This window comes from Haliaeetus albicilla, chromosome 7 (assembly GCF_947461875.1).
Source record: "Haliaeetus albicilla chromosome 7, bHalAlb1.1, whole genome shotgun sequence".
In the NCBI taxonomy this organism is placed as follows: Eukaryota; Metazoa; Chordata; class Aves; order Accipitriformes; family Accipitridae; genus Haliaeetus; species Haliaeetus albicilla.
This window is the reverse complement of record NC_091489.1, coordinates 3,755,810-3,769,963: the sequence shown is the minus strand read 5'-3', so window position 1 is coordinate 3,769,963 and position 14,154 is coordinate 3,755,810. Positions and strand designations below refer to the sequence as shown.

Genomic DNA, 14,154 nt, shown 5'->3' with positions numbered 1-14,154 from the left:
GTGCTATGGGTCATCTCACCCCAGCTTTGGAGCACCGGCGTAGCAGAGGCGGAAAGCGTGGGAGGCCAGCACCAGCCACTATCCAGCTGCACCTTGAGCCCTCCAGGTTTTGCCTCCAGCTTGAAAAAGATGCTGTCAAGACACAAGGTATGTATTTATTGCTTACTTTGATCTCAGCTGCTCCTCTTTCTTTGATTTCATAGTGCTGACAACATTTGCTGCATCCTGACAGAAGTTCTGTGAATATTCAATGCTGCCATAGCAATGAAGATATTAAATATAAAAGATTCTTCATGCCACAGCTCTAGCCTACAAATGTGAGTGATCCTAGTGAGAGTGGATATGACAGAACCAGGAAAGTGCTGTGGACATTAATACTGCAGGAGATTTTCTCAGGGCAAGGAAAGCATTCAAGGCATCTTCTCAGATTGGGCCTTCATTTCTTAAGTTATTTTGAGCTGTTTCAACACATGGATCGAAATCAAAACGATGACAACAGCACCATCTGCTCCAGCTACCATACTGCCACGCCACCGTGGCTGGCATCGCTCTTGCAGCAGCAGAAAGCCTGTCCCAGGGAAGAAGCCAAGTCAGGTGAGTTTTTCCCAGGGAGCACTATTTTACTTCTACAGGATCCAAGTCTGCAGAGCTCCTAGCTGCAAAGATAGGCAACACAGAAGTGGTCTCCAGTGTGCCACAGCAGAGACTTCGACTGCTGCCACAAGGAACAGGGAGGGAACAGACAGGGTGTGCAGGCAGTTGGGTTAAGCAGTGATGCTCACTGCCCTCAGCAGTGGCGAGAAGCCCAGGGTAAGCATCTCGGACACACACGTGCAGGACCAGGCATTACCAGCTTGCCTGAAAAACCACAGCTTACCACTGCAGTAGGAACACAGGTCTCTACACCTGTGACAAACCATCACTGCACAGTTTGTCCACAGTGCTTATCTCACCAAGCCGTTACTTTTAGCCACTTGATACCCAAACTGGGCACCAAATACCCTTTGGCCCCATAGTGTCCAGTTCCAGCATCCCAAAGATGACTGACAGCCCTGGAACACAGCAGGATGTCTTATCAGGACAGTCTCTCTATAAATACAGGGGAAGGAAAGAGTCATGCATTCTTGACACACTGGTTTCTTACCCTAGAAAGAAACAAACATGACAGATCTTGCAAGCTTTCAGGGCTTTAGCAGGACTTTTCCTCATCCCAGCGCTCACTATGCAACAAGACAGGGCTTGGAGAAGGCGATTTTAGCTTCTGTCTAGCTTTTCTGCATTATTTTTTCTTTTCATGACTAAGAGACATTTCAGATGAGGTCAAAAGTCAGAGCATGCTTCCTGAACGTCTTTTTTTAAGGCCAAAAGACACAAACAATAGGACATTCATCAATCATTTCTGCTACACTTACATCTCTCGTCATGTTACTGCGTAACAGCAGAAAAAACGCTGTTTCCTCAAAATGTTCACAACAGTATTTATTAAAAACTAAAAGCAGCATTTTTTTATTAAATCTGTATCAGAAGGGGCAGTAAGAAGATAAATGCAGGAAAAAAAACTAATCTGGAAGAGCTCAAGGAATAAATAAAAAAAAAAATAAAACACATCAGCAGGAGAGCACAGCCTAGGGATGAGTGCATCATTCAACTCTTGACAGAGAGGGCAGGGACTGGAACATGCCAACCAAGCCAGTGAGTTATAGGGAAATGGGTGGGCACCCCAACGGGTTCACACCTCACTGAGTACAGGAAAGTTGCGGCCTCAGTCACAGGGAGCAGCTGATCAGACGGCTCACGGGCTGCTGCCATTCAGCCAAGGGTGCTGGTGCCTGTTTTAGCTCTGAGTTTCATACATTACGCCACAAAGAGCAAGTGAGAGGCGCGGTGGGCGATGGTAGTGTCTCCTGATACCCAGCACAAGTTAAAGAGAATTTGAGAGCCAGAGCTCTTGCTTCTAAAACAATAAAAACGCAATAGAAGCTGCATTTGTACCTTTATTTTTCATGATGAGGGAGCACAGTTTTAACCATGCTGAGGCACAAGACAAACAAGGATTTTCAAGTAAGGATGAACAGCAAATAAAATCCTTTATACACAAAACACATCCCTACTGAGCACTCGGATGTCTCTCCCCAGCTGGTCTTCACCCAGTTTGGGCCACTCAGGATGACAATTAGGTAGCAATCTGTCTTGCCTTGATTCTAGTTTTATCGAGCCGATGAGCAGATTTGCAACAAAAGCAGATGCAGGCAGCATGAATAGTGACAATCCACATGGGAACCCAGACCATAAATTCAGCCAAAGATTGTAAAACCATTATTTCTCCTCCTAACCCAAAGGCTAAAGGAGGAGCAAGCTTTAAAAAAAAAAAAATAAAAAAAAATCAGAATCCATGTGTTTCATCTTACCCAGGAATTAGCTGGAAGCCCAGTTGGTGCCCATCTTCCTTTCCACAGGCATGTAGAGTGGAAATTGTCCAAATTTAAGACTGCCCCAAGTCTAGGAATCCAGGCTCAATCTTCCCCAGTACATTTGTTAAAAATAAATGAGACGCAATCAGTCTTCTCAAGGATTTTATCCTCTTTCAGCTCTAAATGCAGCTCTGCTGTCACATGTATGATATGTATAAAAGGACAGCCTGCTTCAGAGCCTTACTTCTTGCTTAAAATAATATTGCTCCTGGTCTCAGGTTACAAGGGATCCATTCATGTCCACTAAGGTCACAGGCTCTCCCTACATCACTAATACAAAGGCTGGAATAAACAGGGTTGCCTGTATTTCAGTAGTGCTTCTTTTTATTGCAGTGCACGAATAGAGACAGACTATTTGAAGAGGCTCTGACCACACCTAGAGCCACAACACTTTGTCACTCCTCATCGAGGGAGGCAGAGAACAGTCTACTGCAGGTGGGAGATGCTGGCTTCTGTTCTCACACTGAGATGGGGTTTGCTTTGCTGCTGCCTCACCGGAGCCCAACAGCTTTACCGATCTTACAGAACTGCCCATTTTCACAGAGGAGAAGCATTCAGGGCATTTCTCTCTCCACAGACTACACGACTTTAGTGCCTAGCAATCCTTACGCAGTGCCAAAACTCATTTTACACAACTGATCTCCCTTCAGCATCACCCAGGTATGCCCAGCTCCTTCTTGCTAATGAGGACTGTCTAGTATTTCACCCAGGCCATTTCAAACTATTTTGCCACGAGCATTGGTAAGGTGCTTTTCACCCGCACACAAAAACTGCTGCAACCACAGTACAGGATTCTTCCATTTAAGAACTTAAGCGCCAAGAGGCTCTTGGATGTTGATAGAGCAAACAAACCCATGGAGTCAAAAACCCCTCCATAAGGGGAGTAAATGAGCAGCAGTGATGAAACACACTTTGGAGCTGAGCATGGACCTCAAGACAGCCATGACAATAAACCCTATTATTAGACACAATAAAAGCAGTGACATATTTGAGAGAGTAAGCATTAATAAGTGCCTTCACATTAAACAGTATTCATGACTTTCTTCCCCTATCACCTGGAGAAACCTGGGGGAAGGGAGGAGCTGGCAAGGTAATTCGGCTAACACTAGAACAGGGGAAAGGCAAAACTCATGCAAAGTAGGCTACAAAACCATAAAATAAGGATGCAGTGATGACACCTCAGCAGTGCTGCAGACGAGAGATTCCTGATGCTGGGAGCCCAGTACAGCCTGCAGGGAGCTGGGCCCCCATCTTGTTCTCAGCAAGTCCAGTTGCTCAGCTCTTACCTAAGGAAAGGGCCAGGCAAGCACCGGCTGCCTCAGCGAAGAAGCTCCCAGGACCACCACAGAACAACATGGATCTGGGTCTGCTGGGCAAGATTTAAAATGGAAGGGAAAGAGGTAAGGAACAGGAAAGATTGATGAGAAAGAAAAGGAGACAGGACAGCACGCCTACGTGTGCACATGGTGCTTGGATTTGGCAGGTGCCCAAGATGCACACACTGCTCAGGATGAGAACAAAACCTGGGAGCATCGTGGTAGACTTCTTTCTCCAGCTCACAGTTGCCCTTTTCAGGTCAGCTACCCACCACCACAACCCCTGCACGTCTCCTCTTCACAAGCCTCAGAGTCTCTCCCTTTGTCACAGGATAAGTCCAATACCCTCATTTTAGTCCCATCCTTTCTGAATCTGTTCTCTTGCTTACTGATGGGCAGTGACTACAAGCAACACCACAGCCTGAGCAGTAGATCTGTAGATAAGACTTTTTACCTGCTTTCCTTTTTGTAGCCAACAGCAACATTTATTACTTCTGCTTACATATGCCTGCCAGGCTCTCCATTATTACACCAGAAGATGCCAAGGGAAAAGCATGTAGTTTTCTGTCCAATTTGGAGATGCCCATTGTTAAAAGCTACTTCTACAAACCCCTCCAGCTAGCTCCAGGGCAGCATCATTTGTCATGCTGACGAGGCAGTAGGTAAAACCACATACAGAGAAGTAACTTCAGAGGGAAGAATTTGCTTAGGGTAAAGTCTGCCCTCGAATTCAAAATAAGTGGGAGCTGAAAATGAACCACAAAAGGCAATACTGACTTCAGATTAAATCCCAGCTTTGTGCTTACTAACAGCTGATGTCTGACACCACAAGCTACAGCTACCGGCAGAGAGCACATGAAGCTCTACTTTTGTAACACAACCATATAAGCCAGCTTCATCACAGGTCTCACCTTAAACCACAAAAGTAATTCAGTCCCAGCAACTCTTACCCCATCACATCCAGGATCTGCAGTGGGAGAGTAATAAAATAGCACCTGCATGGAGCTAGTCAGCATTTTGTATGAGGTGGGTCAGCATTAGGAAAGGAACATGAGCCACGTTTACAAATCTTAGGTTTCTTCTAACCAAAGTGAAGTGTGCTTTCAGATAAGAGTTGCATCTTCATACAGAGGCTCCCCTTGCCAGCCTGCACTGACACATAACCCTGAGAGTTCACAAAAGGCTAGAGCTACAAACCAAACTCTGGGAAGCTCATCCCACTGGATTACCCCTTCTCTTGGGAAAGTCTCTTTCTGGCACACCTTCTGTCATCACTGTGTCCTCAAACTAACCACTCAATGAACACTCTCACCTTGAACACTGCAAACCAGGACAGGAACATTTTGTCACCTATAAGCCCAGTGCTAGCAGATTTTCAGCCTGGACAAATATTTCTGACACTATCATGCAGACATGCTGCTTATCACCACTCCGAAGCCTCCTGCTGCTCCCGCACTCCTCCCACTACTGTGCCTCCAGTCACCAAGGGCCAACAGACCCTTCCTGGGACAGCGACCTAGGGAGAAGACAGTATGCACATATTCCCTCAGCCAGCTTTACTCCATCTCTTTGGCCTCCTTTTTGTCCCCCTTCCGCTCACATCTTGCTGCATCTCAGCCTGATGAGAGCTCATGTGGTCCCTGCACCCACCACCCACCACTGGGGAGTAACGCCCTTCACCCTCTGCCAAAGACTCACTCTGCTACCTGGATATGTGAAGCCACAGCAGCCAGCCAAGAAAAACACTGCCTGCCCATCACTTTGCCTCTCATCTTGACTTTGACACACCTGCCCTGCCCTCAACTCAACTGAGAATGTGCACAGCTGGCCAGACATGTTCCCTGCACCAGAAAGCTCACATGAAAGGACATTTGAGAGAAAGAAGGAGCAGAGCTGCTTGTGAGCAAGACGCACACACTCCTTTCATGGTAAGACCAAGCCAACACACCCAGGATCTAAGTCAAGCTTTGATCAAACAGAAGATTAAATGTTTCTTAGGCAGGGAAGAATTTCACCACTCTGAACACTCCCCTACTTCTCCAATTTCAACTTCAAAAGGACATCCCAGCAAACACTTCTTTCCAATGTATGGAAGACAGTTGATTTCTTCCAAAGACAGATCTCCAGGCCAGCACAAACATACACATTACTGAGCTGGACATGTTCAAGGATCATGGGAGAGGCTTCTTTAGATTTTTTGAGCCATTTACAAACACCTCCAGGAATTTCATTCTGCAGCAAGTGACTTGACACACTGATGAAATCCATCTGAAATTACATCAGGCACTTCCAGGCAGACAGCCTGGGACAGGAGCTGATGGGGAGCCATGAAGTGAAATACTGACAAGTGGCAGAAAGCCCTGCAACTCTGTAGCACATGGCATTCAAAGTCACACACACACTATTCAAAACAATGAACACAAGTGGTTTCATCACCTCTCTTGTAAGTGCTGAAGTTCCTCCATGAACAGCAGAGTTTAATACGGGCCTTCTTCCTATGGATTTGTATAGTATGTCCCCTAAGACTGCACCTCATCCCAAAATAACCCCCCAGCCTTCATCCTTCCCATGTGCCTTACAGCATCATCACTGACACCCAAGCCACAGCTCATTTAGAGCAACACACACACTGACCAGCCTAACAGGACAGCTGAGAGGCAAACCCACGTGCCTTCCCAGGGCACTAATGGTGCAATCCCACCAACCACTCTGAAGCAATTCAAGAAGAATACCAAGGGAGGGCATAGAGGCAAAGATGGACAGACAGTGATACCGGATCTGCTCTAGGAAGAGAGGTCAGGGCAGGTACAGTGGGGAGGCTGCAAAGATGGAAATAATTAGCCCAACTGTGGTGATAATCCTTTTAGCTTAACAGAAGGTATCCCCTGGTGCTCCCTTTCCTTGGATATTTAAAGAAAAGACACTGAAAACGGGAGCCACACCACACATAATGACTGCTTTTACTAATCAAACTGCATGGAAGGGAAAGAGAAAGATCAGTGGATTGATTTCTGAGAAGCATGAAGGGCTCATTAGACTTGCAAAGAAAATCCACTCAAGTCTAAAGGCACAAATACATCTCCTCCAGACTCTAGTGTAAACTGCATATGCTTTCCACAGGCACTTTAAGAAACAGCCTACAACCGGCAGATTTCAGTGCGAAACAAAGCTTCAACTCGCAGATGGAGGAGATCCATCCTACTTCAAGAAGAGATTCAGCGATTTATTCACAGTCTCGCACAGCAGAGCTGTGCCCACCTTAAAAACCACACAAGGGATAACCTGAAGGGCCAGAATTCTCTGCTATATCCACCACATCTGGGGGTGATCTGCAAAGACAGCTTGGGATTGAGGGCTGTTCATGCTAAAAAGCCAGGCGGGAGCAATGCTGCACAGAGCAGACGCTCCACCACTTGTGCATCTCCGTGAAGGAGCAGTGATCCAAACTGAGGGCTGCACCTCGGGCAAGGCTGAGCCAGCCTGGTGCTCTACAAGGTTTTGGCAGGGCTACCTGCCACCAAACAGCCTGCTGACCTGTGCCCAGGATCACTGACCTTCATTTTCTCCCCAGAACTGGTTGGAGATAAGTGGGAACATCTCTGTACTGCTCTGCAAGGACTAGAAAGCCAGCTCAAGTTACTTCTGCAATTACCTCCTTTCTTTTCTTACCCTCCACAGGTAGGCAGAGCCCTGCTGGCAACCCATGCATTGCAGCACTGCCTCCTTTATTGATAAGCACTGCCAGCTGCAAGGACATGCCCTTGGGGTGAGCCCCAGACACTGTACCAGCCCACCTCTGGAGTCTAAACACCACAGTTAAGCAAGCAAAGCTCCTGAGGTAGAAAGCAGAGATTACACTGGATGGGCAGAAAAACCTAGAAAGCCAGCCCAGCTCCCATGTAACTGCAGTACTAGTGAGAGATCCCCTGAGAGCCGCTGTCCTTCTCCCCAAGACATCAGCTGATGCTTCTCTGAACAGAGGCTGGGAATAACCAAGATGCTGAGTCTGGGGTTCCCCTTCCACCTGGCCACAGGGCAGGCACACAAGGGAAACAATCATCTCTGATTTTGTTTAAGTCTCAGCTGCTCTAATACAACTAGAGAGGTCCATTTTGCTTTTACAAGAAAGGGCTCACAGTGCTTTTTCACAGACTACACAGATCTGCAGACCTTAGAGCAAGCCATATACCCAGAAAGCACAACACATGACCCTGTTGTTCAGGGGCTGGTTGCTTTACCTGCGTGCAGAGCCATGACCCTCCTAAACCTGTGCCATGTTCCAGCAGCTCCAGAGACAGCCCTGACATGCCACACACCCTCTCAGCATCACCCAAAGGACCCATCAGTCTGCCACAAGTCCAGCGCACTTCACCACGAGCTTCCAACTCTCACAGTCCAGCCCCACACCTACATACAGCCAGCACACAGCCTAGGAAGCAATAAGCCAACCTACTAGCCAACTGACCTCATCAACCAGCAGGTTAAGCAAACTGGACAATACTGGGTGCTGGGTAGAAGCCAGCGCCCTGATTCTTTCTTGACTAATTCATCAAGTGCCGGAGCATTGCTACAGCTAAATTAGCAGCACTCCCTCAAAAGATGCAGAGACAACAACCAAGCCTCATCAGCACGCTGGGCTGGCAAAATAAGCTTATTCTGCTCAAGACAAACTGAAATCTACAGCATTCTTCCAGCTTTTGAATAACATTCCTATTGGGGAAAAAAGGGAATGGCCACCCTCAGCATTTCCCCTCAGACACTGCTTCATGATCCAATTTTCAACGCTTTGCAAACCAAAAGGGATTTGTCTGGAAGTCTGGACGTGGACACACCCCAGCACCAGCATCTCAAACAGCAATGCCAAATGCCCGTACAGGCACACGCAGATGCCAACAGGCAAAGCGGTTACAGTTGTGCTGCGGTAAGCGTCAGGACAATTTGTTACTCCCATCCTGATAACATAGACTTTCAGAAGAAATGGCAGAGAGACCATTTCAAAAGCATTTTCAACGTGGCTTTCCCCAGCCATTTCTAACAGGCCCATGATGCTGCAAAGACCAACTTCCAAATGAGAATATAAACATCATCAAGGAGCAATTTGCTCTACTCCCTGCTACTACCCAGTAAGAACCGCTCAGCTAAGCCCCAGCAAATCCGTAAGGAGCAAGGTGGTACCCGAACACTTCCAAATCCCACGGCTGGCAAAACACTGAAAAAAGACAATGATGCAACATAGGTGGACAAGCATGCAATGAAGAACACAAGTCTTCAAAATGAAGCAGGGAAACACGAAAGGCAGAAGATTAAGATGTCCACCTTACTGGCATGCTACAAGTGTCCCTGACTAGATACACCAGGCTCAGTCTCAACGTGGAAAGAGCAGTTGCAGTGTCACATCTCCCTTGTTTTTATCCTATGAGGACTACTCTCCTGGCCAGGGGAGCAGGCTTCCCCATGGCTTTCAGGAAGGAAATGAGAAAGCTGCAGCACTCCTTGTTCAGGACTGATAAATATGTTTACTTGGTCCAGCTGAGCCCTGCTGAAACTGTAGTTTATTAAGCACAGAGGGAATGGGACAGTTTGAACGAAATGCCTTGGGAAGAAAGGCTGGAAGCAGAGGGCAGGCAACCCAGCAGAACTGACACAGGGTGAGGAAGACTACATGAGAAGCCTGACCTGTAAATACTTAACACAGTACTTGAAAAGGGCGAGTAATGAGGGAGGGAGGGACACACACAAAACACATACTATTGCACTTGTCACCTGAAGGGAGTGGACCCATCTCCTCTCCACGGGAACTCCCCACAGGGCACACAGAGGTCCTGTCACTTCTGTCCTCATCTCAGCTAATCCCAGCTGATGAAGGATAATTGTCCACATCTTATCTGTGATGCCACCTGCCCCTTCCAGAGTAGCTAACAGCCTTGTTCTCCCAGGCAGAGACCACAACATCTTGATGTGTCTCATGTTCATGTCAGATGGGACCTTTGCAACAAGTTCACCTGAAAGCTGCAGATCAGCAGCAAGCTGTTCCAGAGCAGGGCTGAACAAATGGTCCTCTTTTAGAGAGAAACAGAGTCTTCGTTTAAAGGCTTCAAACGATGACAACCATGCTTCACGCTTTCACTCATTAAAACAGGCAGAGCTGGTTTAGTTTAAGTTTCTCAAGGGTCAACCTCTGGCCATCTTGCTGTGCAAGATGAAGACAGACCCACAGCACTGGACACCTCCATGCACACACTAATGGCCTAATAACCTTTTAAACCAGAGTTCACCAGGTGTTTCATTTTAAGCTCTGTGTGTTCAAGACTCAACTGTCCTAAGACCCTCTCATGCTACAATCAAGCCTTATGGAGGATGGAGACCCAAGCAACCAACCTGTGGAAGAGGCATCCCATTTCCCCAGAGCACAAGAGCCAAGTCTCAAAAACCAAACCCCACCTGCATCTTAATTCCAAAGCCCTGAACACAACCCTTCAATTCCAAGGGCATTCAGCAGCAAGAGGTACCTCTGCTAACACTGGGGGATGGCACAGCCATATACCTCCTTCCAAAGACCATTACTCTATCTAGAACAAGAACGAGAAAATGCAATACTTTCATCAGGTGTTAATTATCTGCCTGGAAAACATCTACGCACTACAGGTAAATCAGCCAGCACCTTGCTTTGATCCTTAAAAAACCCAAGCATTTTGCATATTAAGAGGGAACAAAGTGTAACTGGGTTAGACTATTTCTCATTTCTAGAGAGAATGAGATTTTAATTTTCCTTCTCTCAAGAGCAGCCTGTAAGCACCCAACTGAGACCTGTTTTGACAGACCACCTTGAGAAAAAAAAAATGCAAAAAAAAATTGAACTGCACAAGGAAAACCATTAAACACTCCAAATCTGGAGTATTGGCAGCAAAGGCAAAAACCCTTCATCAGATATAAGAGGGCAGTCATTGCTCAACAGAACAAATTAATGATTCTCAGTAGTGAATTTTGTTCCACTCATTCAGACACACATTAGACATCTGCCCAGATCCACACAGATAAACGCAGAGCAGCTTAGGAATACACTGCATACAAATTGCTGAAGTGACAGCTTAGCTCATCTCAGCTGCTCGTTCCAGCAAGCCCGTTTCTAAGCAAGACCAGCCTCTCGCTGCAAATGGAGCTGCACCTCGCGTGGTGGTACCACCAGCAAATGGAAGGAGAAACTCCCTTTAAAGTGATGGCAGCTGCCCTCTGCAAAGGAACAACAGGATTGCATTTCTAGGTGTTAAAAAAAAAAAAAAATCATCTTCCCTAACCGAATCCTCCCTTGCGCTAACACTGTAGCCAGGGATGCAGGCAGAAATCTCCATCCCTCCCCTGAAGTAAGCTGTTTCTACTCCTTATGGGTTTAATTGCTCCAAGCCAGGAGGGCAGGTGTGCCACGCAGCACACCTGGAAACACCCGGCAAGAAAACTTCCCTTTTCACATCTGTGAAGTTAGACTTAAAACAAAGAAATACCCAGCAGCTAAAGGAAAAAAAGCAAACCCCAGAAAGGGGGCCAGCCCCACGCCCCACCTGGTGCAATTTTAGGACAAGAAAGAACACGCAGCATGGAAAGAGACTAATGAAAGCGACAAGGGGGCAATTTCAGCACTACACGGGGACACCTGTGAGGTGCGAGGCACATCCAGGGACCACCGACACCACCAGTTACACCAAGTAGCACCACCCCAGCCCCAAACCCATGGGAATCGGCACCAGCATCCCCAGCCTGGCTGGAAAACACCCAGGGCTTAACAGCACAGGAACCCACCTTGGGCTGCCTCGCTGTTAACATTAAATATTGGAATCCCTCGGCCGGGGCATTTGGGGGATGCAACAAAGCAAGGCAACTCCAGAGCGCCGTGACCTCAATAACGCTTGCCACCCCCAAATTTCAAGGCTGGGCGTGGACAGCTCCGTTTTCTGAAACACCTTTTCCTCATGGTTTTCTATTATTGATTAATTTATCTTTTTTTAATTACAGCTGCTCCCTACCTCCCCCCTCCCCGAGGGCGGCTGCAGAAGATGGCACCGCGCCGGGGCGGGAAGGCGCTGCCCGCCCCTCCTGCCGCAGCCCCGCCAGCACAGCCCCCAGCCCCACCTGCCGCAGGGAACGGGGCAAAAAAAAAAAAAAAAAGGGGGTGAAAAAAGGGAAGGGGGAGAAAAAAAAAATCCGCCCCCCCTCTCCCTCCTTTCCCACCGGCCACCCCGCCCCGCCGCGCACCTGCAGCCGGGCGGCAGCGCTGCCGCAGGGGACGCCCCTCGCCCTGCTGCAGCGAGCGGGCTGCCGAGGCGGCCCCCTGGGCAAAGCGGCACCTCCGCGGCGATTTTTTTGGGGCTGAAATAGTCGGTTTGGATTTTTTTTTTTCTCCTCTCCCCCCCCCCCGTTTCACGCTTTCGGCGTGGGGACAGCGAAAAGCAGTACCGATAGACCGGGGAGAGGGGGATCTGGCCGTACAGCAACCCTCCCACACGCTCCCCTCCCGCCGGCCGGAGGCCGTGCCCCTACCTGCCGCTGCAGGGGAGTCCGCACCGGAGCCGGGCGGCGAGTGACAGCGGCGGCGCGGGCGGGGCGGGCCGGGGGGCGGGGAGGGGCGGGGGGGGGGGGGGCGCGCGCGAGCTCCGGAACCTTCGCCGAGCCGGCGGGGGGGGGGGGGGGGCGCAGCAGCAGGGCGCATGCGCCGCCCGGCTCGTAACCCCCCCCCAAGAGCCCTCTCCCTGGTCGAGGTCAGCGCATGCGCGGTGCGAGGGAGGGGCCGCCGCGGTCTTTTGTCTGAGGGAAGTGGGCGCGCGCGGCCCCGCCCAGCAGGGGGCGCTCGCGCGCTGCCCCTGCCCCCCCCCCCGGTCACTCCCCCACCCGCACCCGGCGCCATTTTGTGCTCGGCGCTGAGGGGTTGCAGAGCCCGGGCTAGCTCGGGGTGTTTTGTGCCCCCGCACCGGCGGCATTGCCGGTCACAGCCCAGGGGTGATGGGAGACACTGCCTCTCCCAGCCCTGGCTCCAGTTTTCTGAACAGCCTGCGTTTAGCCAGGCATCCCACACAGACACCTGCTTCAGGGGCTGGATTCATCACCTCAGGTCCAGCTGCACCATCAGCCACTCTCCTCAATATCCAAGGAGATGAAGATACTAACGGCTCATTAGCTGCTAACAGCATGCCCTTACCTTCTTCACCAGCCCCTGACAGGAGCTACAGCATACAGCCACCTAGGTTTAATTTCATCCACTGGTAAGCTCCACACTAACAAAGGGAAAGCTGCTTTCTCCTCCTACACAAGGCAGGCAGCTCTGTGGCCATTATCCACACACCTAGCTACATTTACAATGGATAGGCACTGGGATTCCACAGCATGCATGGAGGAACAGTGGTGGGCAGCTTTAATTAGCATCTGGTTCAACAGACACCTGTGAGAAGGAGTCAACAGGTGACATGTTAATCACCCTGAGGCATTGGGGAGCATTTGGGTTCCCTCACCACCCAACACAGGGCCCGTAACCTTGCCTGAAGCACTGGAAAGTGAAGGGAGAAGCTGAAGAAACAAGTCATACTTCCAAAAGGTCCCTCTCCAGCTTTCCTGCTTCATCTGGAACAGTAGTGAGATGCTCTGGCTCAGCTTGAGAGTGTTGTGGACACAGTGGAGATCCCTCAATGGAATTACTGCCTTGTGTTACAGGGTTACTATCCCTGGTAATTGGATTTAGTGGAGAAACTGCAGGAGGTATCTTCTGTCAGACAGGCTCCAGGTTTCAGTTTTTCCTGAGAAACATTGAGGTGCAAATCAAGGGCAAGTGTCCAGTCTAAGAACAGGCTTCTGGCAGAGGTTGTGAAGGGGAAGGCTCAACAGGGGAAAAGAGAAACAGATGTGGAGCCTTTAGCACCAGAGGTTTTTGAAAGCAGACTGGGTTGGAAATGGTCCATCTTGGTTAGAATAAAGGCCTATGGAGAGTCAAAGCCCTTGTCTTACTACAGTATCAATAACTGCAGAAGTACAAAGTACAGTCATGAGGGGAAAAAAATCTGGATTTGTGAACATGGAACACTATGAGATAGGTTTTTTCAGGTCAATAGAAACAGGTGAAGCATCTAAAACCAGGAGAATGGCTCTTTTCTGCCCATTTTTAAACTGGCTAAAAAGTACCCACTATAAATTAGTTGGAGAATTTTCCTAGGGTAGACACAGCTTCCCTCAAAAAAATATCACTGCTTTGGGGATTGTAAAATAAATACTGCAGTGCTACAAGGGGATCCATCCTTGTGAGACAAGGAGGAACAAACTGAATTTGAACTTGCAGTGCAAGCAGCTGGAGTCCAATTCTGGAACAGCAGCTCTTCCTACAGGCAGTA

The 14,154-nt window shown here is 48.9% G+C and overlaps 1 protein-coding gene across 19 annotated transcripts in view; it reads right to left on the bottom strand.

Annotated features, from left to right (window-relative positions):
* Positions 1-12,424, bottom strand: part of MAPT (microtubule associated protein tau) — a 53,433-nt gene extending 41,009 nt beyond the window's left edge. For all 19 annotated transcript variants that reach the window (XM_069786611.1, XM_069786615.1, XM_069786619.1 and 16 more), the window contains exon 1: positions 12,320-12,424. The gene's annotated coding sequence lies outside the window, so the exon portion shown is untranslated. The remainder of the gene's footprint in view (positions 1-12,319) is intronic.
* Between the last annotated feature and the right edge of the window lie 1,730 nt (positions 12,425-14,154).